Genomic DNA, 14,456 nt, shown 5'->3' with positions numbered 1-14,456 from the left:
TAGAAGAGATGTAGGGCCACCGGAAGTTGTAGTGGTTGATTGTGGAAGAAGAAGAAGAAGAAGAAGAAGAAGAAGAAGAAGAAGAAGAAGAAGAAGAAGAAGAAGAGAGGTGATGGAGAAGAGGGAAGAGGGAAAAAAGAAAGAAAGGTGGTAGGGGAGCAGAACAGGGCGCGCCAGTTTTAAAACTGGTTCGTGCAACCGGCGTGCGCACGCACGGTGCGCTGGCGCGTCAGTGGAGGTGCAGCGAGGGACGCGAGCGCGTCATTGGCGCTGACGCGCGAGTGCATCTTTTCCCCCAGCATAGGATTGGTAAAAAGTTGGCCTAAGTCTCGGATAAGTTGTACCGGAGTTAGCATTTAGCACAGGCGCGCGGACGCGTACAGTGCGCCGTTGCGTGCCTGAGCAGATTGGTGACCGGCACGGACGCGCGTAGTATGCGAACGCATCAGAGTGGGCACAGATCTGGCACAAGTGTGGCTCAAGTCTCTGGTTTTTGTACCAGGGAGTTTATGTAGCACCATCGGCGCGCGCGTGATGCACAGAAAACTTGTCTCATAACAAATTTCCTTCGGCAAGTGTACTGAATTTGTCGTCAAGTAAAAACTCACAATAGAGTGAGGTCGAATCCCACAGGGATCGATTGATCAAGCAACTTTAATTAGAGGAATGTTCTAGTTGAGCGAATCAGAATTTGAGTTGAGAATTTGCAGAAAATTAAATGGCGGGAAAGTAAAAAACAGAAAAGTAAATGCTAGAAATAAGAGCTGAATGTAGATGACGGAAAATAAATTGCAGAATCTTAAATGGGAATGGGGAAATTGCTCATAAAAGTAAATGACAGAAATTAAAGAGAATGGGTAAGATCAGAAATGGGGGGTTCATTGGGCTCAGGAGATGTTGCATTCTGCGGATCAATTTCATTTTCATCTCTTCCTCAATCAATGCACTCATTGATCTCCTTGGCAATCTTAAGTGATCGAATTACAATTTCTTGTAATTCAATCTCTCATATCTTGATCAATAGCCAATTCCTTGGTCAATTGCTCATGAGAAGAGATGAAGTATGGTCACTGATTATACCACATGCATTTCCCAAATCAAGTGTTGAGAGGATTATAGTCACATATCCATCCAAACCCAATTTGGTCCAGCATGAGAAAGCATTTCTAGCATGATCTCTTCATTTCTCTTTCAAGGTTCAGAAGAGATCTGAGTTTGAATAGCTTCTTTTCCAAGATAACTATCCAATTGGATGAAGATTGAAAGATTTCAAGTAAAATCAAGAGAAAAGATAGAAGAAGAATAATGAAAACTAGTATTGATCCATCAAATTACAACAGAGCTCCCTAACCCAATGAAAGGATTTTAGTTGTTCATAGCTCTGGAAAATGAAAACAAAGATGGAGAATACATGATGAAACTAGAAGTGCAGAGAAAGTAAAATACAGAGAGTAGTTCTATGCCAAGAGGCTCCCTATAATTTCCAACTCCTAATTTAATTCAAAGCTACTCCTATATATACTACTCTTCTGTTCTTCTAGTTGGCTCTTCAAGTCTTGGGTATGGGCCTTTGGATCTTGTGTTTGAAGCAGTTCTCTTCTTCATTGGGTTTGGCTTTACTTGCAGAGAGAAAGTGTGAAGTGGGCAGAGACTTTAGCTCAGGACGTTAGTGGTGTTAACGTTCAGTGAAAATATGGGTTCGAGAACGTTAGTGACAATCACCTTTTTCACTAACGTTCCTCACCCAGGTAAGAGCCACGTTAACTTCAACGTTAGCGGCACAAACGTTGCCACTAACGTTGCCTCTATGCCCTTCGCACACGTTACTGGGACTTACCTTTCCCAGTAACGTTGAGAAGTCTCCCCCTTTCTTACGTTAGAGTCCACGTTAACTTAGTTAACGTGGCTCTTTTAAGGTAGGCTTGCCAACCTTCGAGAACGTTAGTGACACTTACCATTGTCACTAACGTTCCAATGTGCCCCTATTTCTCACGTTAGAGTCCACGTTAACTAGGTTAACGTGGCTTCTAAAGTGGCCATGCTAGCTATCTCCAACGTTAGTGACAAAGTTGAGTGTCACTAACGTTGGCTCATCATTCCCTTATCCACGTTAGCTTCCACGTTAACTAAGTTAACGTGGGAGTTAACGTGGCTCATAGTGGCTTGTGTGGGCTAATTTCAACGTTAGTGACAATGTTGGGTGTCACTAACGTTGGCGATCACCTCCCTTCTTCACGTTAACTTCCACGTTAACTAAGTTAATGTGGGAGTTAACGTGGCTTATTGGGGCTTGTGTGGGTTCCTTCCAACGTTAGTGACAATGTTTGGTGTCACTAACGTTGTCGACCACTTTGTCTCCTCACATTAGCTTCCACATTAACTAGGTTAACGTGGAAGTTAACGTGGCTTATTGTGACTTGGCCAACGTTAGTGACAAAGTTGAATGTCACTTACGTTGGCTTCCCCTTTACTACTTAACGTTAGAGGCCACGTTAACTAAGTTAACGTGGCAACTAACGTGGCCACTTATGAGCTTGGTCCAACGTTAGTGATAATGTTAAGTGTCACTAACGTTGGCTCCATTTCCTTTCTTCCACGTTAGAGTTCACGTTAACTTAGTTAACGTGACTCTTAACGTGGGCAATGATGGCTTCGAGAGCGTTATTGGCAATTACTTTTCTCATTAACTTTGCAAGTTACTCCCATTCCACGTTAGTGTTAACGTTAGTGTAACTAACGTAGACACTAATATGGTTCTTCTTTGCTTCCTTTGTCCTGAAATCAAGCAATAAAGTGCATTAAAGTTCTAGTCCAAGTCATGGGAAATGCAACATCCAATTTATCCTTAAATTCATGCAAAATCCTCATGAAATCATGTAAAGTGCACAATGTATGCTTGAATCAAGATGTAAGTGAATATCTACCCAAAACGAGCTTATTTCCTAAGGAAATGCATGAAACTACCCTAAAAATAGTAAAGAAAAGGTCAGTGAAACTGGCCAAAATGCCCTGACATTAGCGCGCTGGCGCGTCGATGGCTGAAATTGCAAGGGCGCACACGCGGCACGTTCGCTGACGCGTGGGTGCCTAGCACGAAATGGGCACAAAGTGGGCATGACTCTCGGGTTTTTGTCCAAGAGTATGAAAAGCGCGTGCGCACGCGCGGATGCCCATTTTCCTTGCTTTTTTTTTTAAACAACATAGGGAAAGCTATTCTAACACATTTTTGGTAGGTGTTCAAGCTAGTAGGCAAGAAAATACTTATAAATTCATGCACCATCCAAGACAAAGCATTTTCTCTAACTTCAATAAATTATCCATTCCAAAATGAGGAAAACTATATGAACATCCTATCTATCCAACAAGAACAATAAAACTAACAATCCTATGCAATCAACAACATCAAGAAATCACAAAATTCACAAAAATCTAAAGCTAAAAACAAGAAAGTATACAAAAGGAAGATCTTACCACGGTGGGGTGCCTCCCACCAAGCACTTTTCTTTAACGTCCTTAAGTTGGACGCTTAGTTGCTTAAGCTTCTCCTCCTCCAGGTGCATCCGTTAGCAGGAACACCTCTAGCTCTTTCGGGAGCTTGTAGCCAAGGTAATTCTTCACTCTATGTCCATTCACCTTGAACGTTGCTTCACTTTTAGGATCAAACAATTCCACCACCCCATAGGGCTTTATCTCCTTCACCTTGAAAGATCCTTCCCATCTAGAGCTGAGCTTGCCGGGCATGAATCTAAGCCTCGAGTTGTAGAGGAGAACCTCATCACCTTCTTGAAAGTCCTTCTTCCGGATGTGATGATCATGAAATGCCTTAGCTTTTTCCTTGTAAATCCGGGCATTCTCATACGCTTCGCTCCTCAAACACTCGAGCTCCTCTAGCTGTAATTTCCTGGCTACTCCCGCTTTGGTTGGATCCATGTTGCACTGCTTTACCGCCTAATAGGCTTTATGCTCGATTTCTACCAGAAGGTGGCATGCCTTACCATAGACTATCCGGAAAGGAATTATCCCTAACGAAGTCTTGTAGGCCGTCCTATACGCCTATAGTGCATCTCCTAACTGGAAGCTCCAATCCTTCCTTTATAGATTGACTACTTTCTCCAAGATTCTCTTAATCTCCCGGTTGGACACTTTCGCTTGTCCATTGGTTTACAGATGATAAGAAGTGGCAACCTTATGCAACACCCCATAGCGCTTAAGCAGTGCCTCTACTTTTCTGTTACAAAAGTGGGATCCTTGGTCACACACAATTGCTCGTGGCGACCTATAACGGCATACAACGTGATTTCTACAGAAATGCTTTCACTAGATACTACATGTCCTAACACTATACCTTGTCGTACCATGAAGTAACATTTCTCAAAATTTAAGACAAGGTTAGTGTCAACATATCTAGCTAAGAGCTTGGCCAAGTTCGCTAAGCAACAATCAAATGAAGTTCCATAAACACTGAAGTCATCCATAAAGACTTCCAGACAATTCTCCATTAGATCAGAAAAGAAACTGGTCATACATCTGATGCCAGGGCATTTTGGCCAGTTTCACTGACTTTTTCTTTACTGTTTTTAGGGTAGTTTCATGCATTTCCTTAGGAAATAAGTTAGTTTTGGGTAGATATTCGTTTACATCTTGATTCGAGCATACATTGTGCACCTTACATGATTTCATGAGGATTTTGCATGAATTTAATGACAAATTGGATGTTGCATTTCCCATGACTTGGATTAGAACTTTGATGCACTTTATTGCTTGATTTCAGGACAAAGGAAGCAAAGAAGAACCACATTAGTGGCTATGTTAGTTACACTAACATTAACACTAACGTGGAATGGAAGTAACTTGCAAAGTTAATGAGAAAAGTAATTGCCAATAACGCTCTCGAAGCCATCATTGCCCACGTTAAGAGTCACGTTAACTAAGTTAACGTGAACCCTAACGTGGAAGAAAGAAAATGGAGCCAACGTTAGTGACACTTAACATTTTCACTAACGTTGGACCAAGCTCATAAGTGGCCACGTTAGTTGCCACGTTAACTTAGTTAACGTGGCCTCTAACGTTGAGAAGTAAAGGGGAAGCCAACGTTAGTGACATTCAGCTTTATCACTAACGTTGGCCAAGTCACAATAAGCCACGTTAAATCCCACGTTAACCTAAGCTAACGTGAAGAAACAAGGTGGTCGACAACGTTAGTGACACCAAACATTGTCACTAACGTTGGAAGGAACCCACACAAGCCCCTATAAGCCACGTTAACTCCCATGTTAACTTAGTTAACGTGGAAGTTAACGTGAAGAAGGGAGGTGATCGCCAATGTCAGTGACACCCAACATTGTCACTAACGTTGGAATGAGCCCACACAAGCCACTATGAGCCAAGTTAACTCCCACGTTAACTTAGTTAACGTGGAAGCTAACGTGGATAAGGGAATGATGAGCCAACGTTAGTGACACTCAACTTTGTTACTAACGTTGGACTCTAACGTGAGAAATAGGAGCACATTGGAACATTAGTGACAATGGTAAGTGTCACTAACGTTCTCGAAGGTTGGCAAGCCTACGTTAAAAGAGCCACGTTAACTAAGTTAACGTGGACTCTAACGTAGGGAAGGGGGAGACTTCTCAACGTTATTGGGAAAGGCAAGTCCCAATAACATGTGCGAAGGACAAAGAGGCAACGTTAGTGGCAACATTTGTGCCACTAACGTTGAAGTTAACATGGCTCTTACTTGGGTGAGGAACGTTTGTGAAAAAGGTGATTGTCACTAACGTTCTCGAACCCATATTTTCACTGAACGTTAACACCACTAACGTCCTGAGCTAAAGTCTCTGCCCACTTCACACTTCCTCCCTGCAAGTAAAGCCAAGCCCAATGAAGAAGAGAACTGCTTCAAACTCAAGATCCAAAGGCCCATACCCAAGACTTGAAGAGCCAACTAGAAGAACAGAAGAGTAGTATATATAGGAGTAGCTTTAAATTAAATAGGGAGTTGGAAATTATAGGGAGCCTCTTGGCATAGAACTACTCTCTGTATTTACTTTCTCTGCACTTCTAGTTTCATCATGTATTCTCCATCTTTGTTTTCATTTTCCAGAGCTATGAACAACTAAACCCCTTTCATTGGGTTAGGGAGCTCTGTTGTAATTTGATGGATCAATACTAGTTTTCATTATTCTTCTTCTATCTTTTCTCTTGATTTTACTTGAAAGCTTTCGATCTTCATCCAATTGGGTAGTTATCTTGGAAAAGAAGCTATTCATACTTGGATCTCTTCTGAACCTTAAAAGAGGAATGAAGAGATCATGCTAGAAATACTTTCTCATGCTGGACCAAATTAGGTTTAGATGGATATGTGACTATAATCCTCTCAACACTTGATTTGGGAAATGCATGTGGTATAATCAGTGACCATACTTCATCTCTTCTCATGAGCAATTGACCAAGGAATTGGCTATTGATCAAGATTTGAGAGATTGAATTACAAGAAATTGTAATTCGATCACTTAAGATTGCCAAGGAGATCAATAAGTGCATTGATTGAGGAAGAGATGAAAATAAAATTGATTCGGAGAATGCAACATCTCCTAAGCCCAATGGACCCCCAATTTCTGATCTTACCCATTCTCTTTAATTTCTGTCATTTACTTTTATGAGCAATTTCCCCATTCCCATTTAAGATTCTACAATTTACTTTCCGTCATCTACAGTCAGCTCTTTATTTCTAGCATTTACTTTTCTGTTATTTACTTTCCCGCCATTTAATTTTCTGCAATTCTCAACTCAAATTCTGATTCGCTCAACTAGAACATTTCTCTAATTAAAGTTGCTTGATTAATCAATCCCTGTGGGATTTGACCTCACTCTATTGTGAGTTTTTACTTGACGACAAATTCGGTACACTTGCCGAAGGAAATTTGTTATGAGACATGTTTTCCGTGCATCAAGTTTATGGCGCCATTGCCGGGGATTGATTGTGCATCAACAATGATTAAATTGGAAGATAACTAGATTGAGCATTTTATTTTTGTTTGATTTAATTTTCTGTTTGAGTAATTTACTTTCTGTTTTAGTTAATTTCTTCCCTTCCCCCTACTTTTTCTTTGTTATTTACAATTCATTTTACTAACCCACTAACTGTTTAATATATTGCATCACTTACACTAACAGTAATTCTGACAGAAATACTTTATGCATCTATTTTCCGTGCTTGTACTTGTTGGTTGTATGACAGGGAGAAGAAGCGGGGCTTCAACTTCCTTTGATTTTGAACCTGAGAGGACCTTCTTGAGATTAAGAAGGGAAGCAAGAGGAAAAAGAGTAGTTGGTGCTGAGGAAGAGGAGGAATACTTTGAACCAAACATGGAAGAAAACATGGAAAACCATCATGAAGAAAAGACTCACAACCATGGCGGAGGAGGTCGAGCAAATCATGCTGGGGAGGATAGAAGAGTTTTAGGCTCTTACATCAATCCGAACCCAGGAAATTGTGGAAGTAGCATTCAAAAGCCAACCATCCACGCCAACAATTTTGAACTAAAGCCATAGCTCATCACCCTTGTTCAGAACAATTGTCCAAGAAGACCCCAATCAACATCTAACCACCTTCCTGAGAATATGTGACACAGTGAAGTCTAATGGTGTTCATCCTGACGCCTATAGACTACTCTTATTTCCATTCTCACTCAAGGATAAGGCAGCCAAGTGGCTGGAGTCTTTCCCAAAGGAGAGCTTGACAACCTGGGAGGATGTGGTGAACAAATTCTTAGCAAGATTTTACCCTCCTCAACGAATCAATAGGCTGAGAGCTGAGGTCCAAACTTTCAGGCAACAAGATGGTGAGACTCTTTATGAAGCATGTGAGAGGTTTAAGGACCTAACAAGGAGGTGCCCACCAGATATGTTCAACGAATGGGTGCAGCTGCACATTTTCTATGAAGGCCTGTCATATGAGTCAAAGAAGGCAGTAGACCATTCATCTGGAGGATCTTTGAACAAGAAGAAGACCATTGAGGAAGCCATAGATATCATTGAAACTGTAGCAGAGAATGACTACTTCTATGCTTCCGAAAGAGGGAACACGAGAGGAGTGATGGAGCTAAACAATGTAGATGCTCTGCTGGCCTAAAACAAGCTCATTACCCAGCAGCTGGCTGACCTCACCAAGATGATGGAGAGGAACTAAGTAGCAGCAATCTCCACTTCATCAACAACCCAAGAAGGAGTGAATGAAGAAGCAGAAGGTAGTCAGGAGCAAGCCAACTACATTGGGAAATCACCTAGGCAAAACCATGATCCATACTCCAAGACCTACAACCCTGGATGGAAAAATCACCCAAACTTTGGGTGGGGAAATCAACAAGACCAAAGACTTGATCAAAGACGCCCAAATCCCAATAATGCAAGCCACCAACATTTCACATCTAGACCACATTAACACCCCAATAACAACACCTCTCCACATCCACATCAAAACCAAAATAACTTACCTCATCCTTCCACCTCTAATCCTGATCTACAATCATTTGATAACAGACTCTCAAGGATTGAGAATCTACTGGAAGGCATAGGCAAGGAGATTTAAGACAACAAGGTGTTCAAGGAGGAAGTGCGAGCCAGTTTCAAGAACCAGGGAGACACAATCAAGAGGTTGGAATCTCAAGTGGGGTATCTCTCTAAGCAAATTCCCAAACCCACAGATGGATTCCCAAGTGACACAGAGAAGAATCCGAGAGGTGAAACAAAGAAAGTAAGATAAGAAGATTGCAAGATGGTCACTATAAGTGATAAGGAGACTGAGGACAAGCCAAGCAAGCTTTTAGAACAACCTGAAGATACCTCAATAGAGAAGAAGGAAAAAGATCATCAAGAACCAGAAATCTCACAACAGGAGCTGCTGAGACTCTATGCACCTTTTCCCCAACTACTCAATGGTGCTGTGGAGAAGAGAATATACTCAAAGTTTCTAGATTTGTTTGCATCTCTGCATGTCAACATACCATTCATCAAGACTATTCAACAAATGCCTGTATATGAAGGAGCTGCTTCCCAGAAAAAGCTCACTCAAGGGAGGCCAAACTATAGTGATGAACAAGGAGTGCAGTGCCCTCATTCAACCATAGTTTCCTACGAAAAGAAAAGATCCAGGGAGTTTTCATGTCCCCTGTGCCATAGGAGAAACAATGTTTGATAAAGCACTCTGCGATTTGGGAGCAAGCATCAACTTAATGCCCTTATCCCTGGTGAAGAGGCTGAAGATCAATGAGATGATGCCCACAGATGTAGTCATAAGGCTGGCAGACAAAACTCAAAAACAAGCAATGGGAGTGGTGGAAAATGTATTGGTAAAGGTTGGGAAGTTCTTTCTTCCCACAGACTTTGTCATCTTGGACATGTAAGAAAGTCACACTCACCCAATCATATTGGGAAGACCATTCCTAGCTACAGCCAGAGCACTCATAGATGTGGAGCGAGGGGAGCTAATATTGAGGATCCATGATGAACGACTCAGCTTTAATGTCTTCAAACTCTCACAAGAAGCAGACCAAGAAAACAAAGAACCAAGCAAAGATCATAATGAGATGTTGACAGAGGAAGCAAGCACAGAAGCACAACCAGCCCATCTGAGAAAGCCCTTGGTTGATGAACAAGGAAATAAGCAGTTGTCACAACTCAAGGAAAAGCTGGAGGAACCTAAACCACCAGAGACATGTGAAGACAACAACAAAATTCCCTTAGAAGAAGAAGTCACCAGGAGCAAGGCAACATCAAAAGGGACAAAGAAGAAGGTACCAAGGGGGTGGAGGAACAAAAAGATCCCTACGAAAGACTTCTCTCCAGGGGATAAAGTGATCTCAGCTTACTTCCCATATATCCCCCCTGATCTCCCCACTGTACCATCTCAGTTACCTAAGGTCTTCACTATCAACAGAGTTCTCTCCTTGGAACATGTAGAGATCATTGATACAACTAATGGATATAAGTCCAAGGCAAGAGGGGAGGACTTGAAGCATTATCAACCTCCCTGATGAAGGAGAAACGTCAAGCTAGTGACGCTAAAGAAGCGCTTCATGGGAGGCAACCCATGTTTTATATGCTTTTAATAGTGAATAAGTCAATATTCATGAATTCCAACCCAAACTCGACAAACACTTGGTGAAATCCTTGTTATGCAGTATATAGTGAAGAACAAGTTTGGTGTTCAAAGCATGCCAAGAAAGCATGGATGCAACCCAGAGCATGCTAGTCTTGGAGCTTTGAACAGAACTTTTCATCACAGTGCTCCAAACTAAGTTTGGTGTCACCCCATGGTGCCACCAATGTGCATATAAGGATACACAGTTAGTTAGTAAGTTGGAGTTCATGAATAAACAAAATCTTTTCTTCATTTGATTATGCTAGCCGTAAAGTTTAACTTATTTTTTTTTACTTTTCTTATTTGATCTTTATAGGGAAAAGGAGAGGAGCATTGAAGGATATTGATTGGACAATTAAAGGAGAAAGGTTCGGCCACTTCATGAAGAGAAACTACACACTTGTCTTAAGAAGGAATGCATTGGAAAATGTTGCCATGCAATATTGAAGAAAGGAGACTCTTGAAGACCGAACCAATAACCCTCATAAAGTGATGATCCTTGTCCTTTCTCCATGCACAACCCCAACCGTCCATCAAGCAACCATTCCATCAATCCACACCATCCACTCACTCGTAATCTCCCTATATAAATGATTCCTAGTGCATGCTTACCCCTCACATTCAAATTCCCACTCTCCACGCTTCACACTTTCGACATTCAAAACCCCTTCATCACACCTCGTCTTAACCAACCAAATTCCTCATCTATCCTTACCTTCCAATCCCCTCAAACAGCAACTCAAATTCATGGCATCATCAAGTTCCAAGAGGCAAAAGAGGAAGGAACCAATGGAGAACATTCCTTTCGATGAGAAGAGATTCAAAACTGCCTTCCATGAACGAGAATTTGAGCGGATAAAGCTCAAAAAGATACTGCCCGAGTTAACCTTCCAAATCAATGAAGACGAGTGCCCACAGATTCGGGAGAAAATTGAACAAAGAGGGTGGCAAAGGCTCACTAATCCAGAGGGGAAAATCAATGCAAACTTCATCAAAGAGTTCTATGCAAATGTGGTTAGATGATGCCAGGGCATCTTGGCCAGTTTCACTGGCCTTTTCTTTACTATTTTTAGGTTAGTTTCATGCATTTCTTTAGGAAATAAGCTAGTTTTGGGTAAATATTCACTTATACCTTGACTCAAGCATACATTGTGCATTTTACATGATTTCATGAGGATTTTGCATAAGTTTAGTGACAAATATTATGTTGCATTACTCATGACTTGGACTAGAGCTTTGATGCACTTTGTTGCTTGATTTCAGGACCAAAAAGAAGCAAGAAAAAGGGAGGTAACTTGCAAGATTAATGAGAAAAGTGATTGCCAATAACACTCTCAAAAAGCCATCAATGCCCACGTAGAGAGTCACGTTAACCAAGTTAACGTAAACTCTAATGTGGAGAAAAGAAGTTGAGCCAACGTTAGTGACACTCAATATTGTCACTAACGTTGGCAATTACTCATAAGTGGCCACGTTAGAAGCCACGTTAACCTAGTTAACGTGGCCTCTAACGTTAAGGGGGAGGGAGAGAAGCCAACGTTAGTGACACTCAACATTGTCACTAACGTTGGCCTATGGTGCTAAGTACCACGTTAACTCCCACGTTAACTTGGTTAACAAGGGAACTAACGTAGAGGATGAAGAGTTGTCGACAACGTTAGTGACACTCAACATTGTCACTAACGTTGAAGCAACCACACAACCCCCAAGAGTCACGTTAACTTCTACGTTAACTTGGTTAACGTGGAAGCTAACGATGAGAAATGAAGGATGAGCCAACGTTAGTGACACTCAACATTGTCACTAACGTTGGGATGGCTAAAAGATGGCCACGTTAGAAGCCACGTTAACCTAGTTAACGTGGACTCTAACGTGAGACCTAGGGGCACATTGGAATGTTAGTGACAATGTTGAATGTCACTAACGTTCTCGAAGGATGGCAAAGGCCACGTTAGAAGCCACGTTAACCTAGTTAACGTGAGCTTTAACATGAAGCAAGAAGGGGCACACTGGAATGTTAGTGACAATGTTGAGTGTCACTAACGTTCTCGAAGGTTGACAAGGCAACGTTAAAAGCCACGTTAACCTAGTTAACGTGGGTTTTAACGTAAGGCAAAAGGGGTGCATTGGAACGTTAGTGACAATGTTAAGTGTCACTAACGTTCCCGAACTTGGACTTTCACTAAATGATTAACACTCCTTACGCCCTGAGCTTAAGTCTCTGCCCACTCCGCACTTTCTCTCTGCAAGCAAAGCCAAGCCCAAATAAAGAAAGGAACTGCTTCAAACTCAAGATCCAAAGGCCCAAGACTTGAAGAGTGAACTAGAAGCTGAGAAGAGTAGTATATATAGGAGTAGCTTTGAATTGTAAAATAGTTCTGGAGGCTGAAGAACCACTCTCTGTATTTTACTTTCTTTGCAATTTCTAGTTTTATGATGTATTCTCCATCTTTGTTTTCATTTTCAAGAGCTATGAACAACTAAACCCCTTTCATTGGGTTAGGGAGCTCTGTTGTAATTTGATGGATCAATACTAATTTTCATTGTTCTTCTTCTATCTTTTCTCTTGATTTTACTTGAAAGCTTTCAATCTTCATCCAACTGAGTAGTTATCTTGGAAGAGAAGCTATTCAAACTTGGATCTCTTTTGAACCTTGGAAGAGAAATGAAGAGATCAAGCTAGAAATGCTTTCTCATGCTGGACCAAATTGGGTTTGGATGGGTATGTGACTGTAACCCTCTCAATACTTGGTTTGGGAAATGTATGTGGTATAATCAGTGACCACAGTTCATCTCTTCTCATGAGCAATTGACCAAGGAATTGGCTATTGATCAAGATTTGTGAGATTGAATTGCAAGAAATTGCAATTCAATCACTTAAGATTGCCAAGGAGATCAATGAGTGCATTGATTGAGGAAGAGATGAAAATGAACTTGATCCGGAGAATTGCAACATCTCCTAAGCCCAATGAACTCCCCATCTCTAATCTTACCCATTCTCTTTAATTTCTGCGATTTACTTTTATGAGCAAATCCCCCATTCCCATTTATAATTCTGCAATTTATTTTCAGTCATTTACTTCCAGTCCTTTATTTCTAGCATTTACTTTTTTGTTATTTACATTCCCGCCATTTTATTTTCTGCAACTCTCAACCCAATTTTTAGATTCGCTCAACTAGAACATTCTACTAATTAAAGTTGCTTGATCAATCAATCCCTGTGGGATTCGACCTCACTCTATTGTGAGTTTTTACTTGACGACAACTTCGGTACACTTGCCGAAGGAAGATTTGTTGAGAGACAAGTTTTCCCCGCATCAAGTTTATGGCGCCGTTGCCGGGGATTGATTGTGTATCAACAATGATTAGATTGGAAGATCACGAGATTGAGCATTTTTATTTTGTGAATTTCATTTTTCTGTTTGAGTGATTTACTTTTTGTTTTAGCTTAACTTCTTCCCTTTTCCCTCTACCCGTTTGTTTTTCTTTGTTATTTTCAATTCTGTTTGCTAACCCACTAACTGTTTGATATATTGCATCACCCACAACTAACAATAACTCTGACAGAATACTGTCTGCACCTATTTTCTTTGCTTGTACTTGTTGGTTGTATGACAGGGAGAAGAAGCGGGGCTTCAACTTCCTTTGATTATGAACTAGAGAGAACCTTCCTTAGACTAAGGAGGGAGGCAAAAGAAAAACGAGTAGTTGGTGATGAAGAAGAGGAGGAACAGTTTGAGGAATACTTTGAACCAAACATGGAAGAAAACATGGAAAATCATCATGAAGAAGAGACTCACAACCATGGCAGAGGAGGTGGAGCAAATCATGCTGGGGAGGATAGAAGAGTTTTGGGCTCTTACATTAATCCAAACCCAGGCAATTGTGGAAGTAGCATCCAAAAGCCAACAATCCATGCCAACAACTTTGAACTTAAACCACAGCTCATCACCCTTGTTCAGAACAACTGTTCGTTTGGAGGAGGTGTTCAAGAAGATCCCAACCAACATTTGACCGCCTTCCTGAGAATATGTGACACAGTAAAATCTAATGGTGTTCATCCTGACGCCTATAGATTGCTCTTATTTCCCTTCTCACTCAGAGACAAGGCAGCCAAGTGGCTGGAATCCTTCTCAAGGGAGAGCTTGACAACTTGGGAGGATGTGGTGAACAAATTCTTAGCAAGATTCTACCCTCCTCAACGAATCAATAGGCTGAGAGCTGAGGTTCAAACTTTCAGGCAACAGGATGGTGAGACTCTGTATGAAGCATGGGAGAGGTTCAAAGACTTAACAAGGAGGTGTCCACCTGACAT

At 41.3% G+C, this 14,456-nt stretch overlaps 1 non-coding gene across 1 annotated transcript; it reads right to left on the bottom strand.

Annotated features, from left to right (window-relative positions):
• Positions 1 to 14,352: 14,352 nt before the first annotated feature.
• On the bottom strand, positions 14,353 to 14,456 carry LOC112788133 (small nucleolar RNA R71). The gene has a single exon (XR_003195512.1). It is a non-coding gene; the product is annotated as a small nucleolar RNA R71 (small nucleolar RNA).

Source organism: Arachis hypogaea, chromosome 20 (assembly GCF_003086295.3).
Source record: "Arachis hypogaea cultivar Tifrunner chromosome 20, arahy.Tifrunner.gnm2.J5K5, whole genome shotgun sequence".
Taxonomy (NCBI): Eukaryota; Viridiplantae; Streptophyta; class Magnoliopsida; order Fabales; family Fabaceae; genus Arachis; species Arachis hypogaea.
The sequence above is the reverse complement of the archived record's forward strand: the minus strand, read 5'-3'. Positions and strand labels throughout refer to the sequence as shown.